Raw genomic sequence first — 4353 nt, 5'->3', positions numbered from 1 at the left:
TTTTCATTTCCTGTCTTAGATCATTCATAAATCTAAATACACATTTAAATAATCCTTAAATATTGGAGGTTTTATTGAAAATCTCAACATTTCCTTTGAGCAGATATTATTCTAACGGGTTCTTTTTTGGCTGATGTTATTTACACGTATTTTTAGTGTAATCGAGCACAAAAGCCGATAAAAATTCACGTTTGCCACATTTAACACCTTCAGCTAAGACACACGTCGCTGCATTGCCCGTATGAATTTTAATCGCTTCCCAAGATAAATGTTCTTGTTGTTTTATGGGATATTTTAGTGCATATTTGTAAAATTAGGAATGGTTTGGTTCAGTGAAAATGCTGAACCAAACTATCGAGCCACGTATTTTCAGCTTTCAAAATAAGAGCGGTCAAGTACCAAAATAATCATCTCTGGATGAATGTATTTTATAACATTACGTGGAAATAGTCACTTTCATATTTTTGGCAACAGTTTTCAATTAATTTGATCATTTTTTATCTTTATTTTCCTGGAGATCAGACACAGTTATGAACAAAAACAAAGAGGAGCGACGTTAAAACCACGGCTGAGCTAACAGCAGCTCACTGACCGCAGTGGAAAACATTACAACAGAAATAAGTTTTACTTTAATGTCAGACACACTGGAAATGTCTGACTTTTGCTCCGTTTACAAGGATTATGTGAAAACAAAAATGTAGGTAACTTTTAACTGGCGAGAAAAGATCCTCTGCAGATCCACGTCTCATAGCCAAAGCTAATGCTAGCGCTAGCATTAGCATTAGCAAAGATTAAAAGAGTAAAATCATAATTACCTTCATAATTAAACAAGCAGCATTCACTGAAGTACATGTAACCTTCGTCTAACTATGACCTGGTTGTCAGAGAGAAATAATCCATGACTCGTTTCATATCATCCATGGGAATTTTGGGAAGCAGCTGCTGTCTTCTGTAGGCATTGAGGAAGGATTACTGACATTTGTACTTTGATTTGTGAACAATCTAAGAGGAGGAAACGAATACAACCAGGTAGGACATTTATAAAATAAATATTGTACAAATGTCGGTTACAGTTGTTTAGGTTACCCTTTATTATTAATGTAAAATTGGTTTAAACAGCGTTCACCCGTCAGCTTTGCCGTTCTAAACAATACAAGTCGGAAGCAACTCATTACACATCCCGGGATGTTTGATGTCACGTGAAAAGGGTTTATCACTTTGGCATTTCACTCAAGTACATGCGTCACATGTCCAGTGTGAACATAGTAGAAGAATGCTCAAATGAAACTGTCCAAAATTTCATCTTGTCCCACCACAGATGGACTAACATCCAGCTATGGAAAAATGACGCATAGAATCATAAAAAGAAATACTATAAAAATTTTAGGGGAAAAAACAAACACGTCTACAATAAACTGCAATAATTGACACAATTTTCCTTTTTTAACAGTTAAAAAGTCAAAAATGTGTTAGAGAAATCCATCCTTGATTCCCTTTATTTTTTGATAACTTGTAGGTCAATATTTGTCATTTTTATGTTTAGATTTCTTTTTCAGAAAGAAAATAAAGAAGCAAAAACAAACTTAAAGCAGAAAGAAATAAACAAGAAGAGAACAGGAGCGACGATGAGGAGGGATGAAGAGAGCAGACATTATGCTGGAGTCTGGCAGTGCTACTTTCTGACACGCATCATCAGTCCTGCCTTCTCACCACATCTCCCTAATGGGAGCACAGCAGTGTGTATTTGTGTGGAAATGTGTATTTGAGGCAGAGATGAGCCTCCCTGTCAGAGCAACTTGTTGAGAAAAATGTGTGTGTGCAAAAACGTGTGTGTGTGATAGAGATAGAGACTAAATGAGCTTCTGGAGGGATTGACCCTCCTCACTTCTCACCGCTCCGTCAGAGAGACGGAGCGCTTCAGTGGAGCATGCAGCAGGCGTGGTGCAGAATTCACAAACATTGAAACACACAAACAAACCACACACAACCTGAGAAAATTATAAAAAAAAAACTGCAATGAAATTATAAGCTAAAGGATTTAAATGTAGAAGAGATCAGATAAAACACAAAATAAAGGGAGATTCATGAACACACATAACATGGCAGGCTCACAATTTGAGCTGTCTGGTTCAGCAGCGGTCATAATTATGATTCATGTCTTGGTAAACAGCCATGCACTTATGATAACGCTTCGAATTGCCCAGAGTGTGGGAAAGTGGAGCTGCGGATGTGTTGGTGTAAATGCAGGTTTTGGGTTGGGGATAATTACTCTTGGTGACAAACCCAACTTGACTAATGAGCAGAGTTTGGGTGTGTGGCATTGAGCTCATTTGTCACAGGATGGTAGGTAGAACTTCAGCTCTTGGAGAGCGCTGCTCAGGCCGCGCCGCGGTGAACGCTCATACAGAGCTGCTGCCTGATTAATTTTCCAAGAAACAAGTCGGGAGCCACCGGCAAGTTTGGAGGGAATCATTGCAAAATGATGCTACACTCACTTCTTGTTCCTGATGTAAATGAATTCAACATAACCAAAAAAATAAATCTGTTTTACTCATGCGTGTGCTCACATGTTGGGAGCATAGACAGTAGGGCTGGGTATTGATTAGAATTTCCACAATCGGTTTGATTCCATTCAGATTTTTTTAGAGTCTTCAATTCTTCAATTCAATTTTGAGTTTACACATTTATAAACATTTGCTTAGAAAATACATTAATATTCTACTATATAATTTGAATATATTCATATTAATCTAATACAGTTCACATGCTGTAAAATGTATTAGTGAAATAATGATTGTCAGTGTCTTTGCTAAATGCTAAATATTTTCCCTTTGTTTTCAACAAATTGGAAATGATCTGAATATTTCTAGTTGCCGAATGCTCAGAGAAATTTCTCCAACCTTGCTGTTTGTTTTATTTTAATTAATCTAAATTTATTTTAATCTACCTGAGAGAAAATGCCTACTGTTTATATTAATTATTTAGTTATTAGTCACCTATATGCTCTTATTAAAGCATCTGATGGGCCAGTTATGACTTGAATAACTTGTGATAAAGACAATATATTATATATAAAAAAAAGAGGTTTTGCAAGAACATGTTAAGAAGAGACACCAGATCAGGAATGGTTATTCTGACAAACAAAATGGCTTAATAATTTTTCATTAAAAGTCTATGGGATTCTGGCTTTCTGGGACCAGCAGGTACTTCCTGTTTGGAACGCAAGGGGGAAGCGGATGCTGTGTCCAGTTCTCCCTATGTACTGTCAATGGTAAAGATCCAGGCGCACTTTCTGGGAAATTTCAAGAGCACTTGCATTTTCAAATCGTCGATTTGGAGACGCCAACAAGATGTCAAATATACTTACCAGAAAGCGGCGAGTGAATTTAAATTCAGCATAGCTTTTTTTTAGGTTTATTTATTGACAAAAACAAAATTTTATTTCAATTAGCTTTTTTTTGTCAAATAACTTGCTTTGATTTTGGAAAAGTAAAACATTTAGACATTCTAATATTGATTTTAAAGTAATTAGGGAAACTTACTGTTGCTTATCATTTAAAAATTAAGCAAGAAACATTAATCTATTAATCAATTTTATAAATAAAACAAAATACTAAAGAGCTATATGGTGAAGCAGATGATTTTATGAAAACAAACTAAATTAAGAAATCTTCATCTTTGACAAAAATACAGGAGACAAGATTTTATTATAGTAATACAGTTTATTAGTTTGACAGAAAAAAACCAACATTTTATATAAAAACCAACAGTATCCTTCATTTTTTGAGCAATTCAAACATTTCCTCGCCATTAAAACACAGACAAAAATAAACATATTTCTCATAACTACTAAAACAAATCTACCAGATCCTTCTCATTAAGCTCCAATATCAAGGCTCTTCTGGCGATCTTTAAAAAACCAGGTGTCATGTATGAAGGTCTATTAGGACAAAAGCCTTTTGATTGTTGAAACCTACAAGTCAGTCCCAGGGCTAGAGGAGGACGGTGAAATGGAGGCGAGATAAAAAGTCACAGATGAATGGTGGGGCTTCATGCTTATCATAATGGTTTCTTTGACGTGTCGTCTTTTACAAGAGGTCGGGAGGTCATGGGAGAAAAGCAGAGCAGAAGCTGGAGGCTCGAAAATCGCTCTCGAATTTCAGAGATGACAGAACACAGTCAGATCCAAACTTGAGTTTTACTTTTAAACAAAAAGAGTGGAATGGAAGACGTTGAAAGGCCTTTTTGTATTTGTTTTTGGCTTTTTTTCCCCTAATCCTGGATTTTTAAGAAAATCTCATATTGCTTTTGTTCTGCAAATTGTGAAAATATAGATAGAAAAACCCATAAGAG

The sequence above is a fragment of the Oryzias melastigma genome, linkage group LG11 (assembly GCF_002922805.2).
Source record: "Oryzias melastigma strain HK-1 linkage group LG11, ASM292280v2, whole genome shotgun sequence".
Taxonomy (NCBI): domain Eukaryota; kingdom Metazoa; phylum Chordata; class Actinopteri; order Beloniformes; family Adrianichthyidae; genus Oryzias; species Oryzias melastigma.
The sequence above is the reverse complement of the archived record's forward strand: the minus strand, read 5'-3'. Positions refer to the sequence as shown.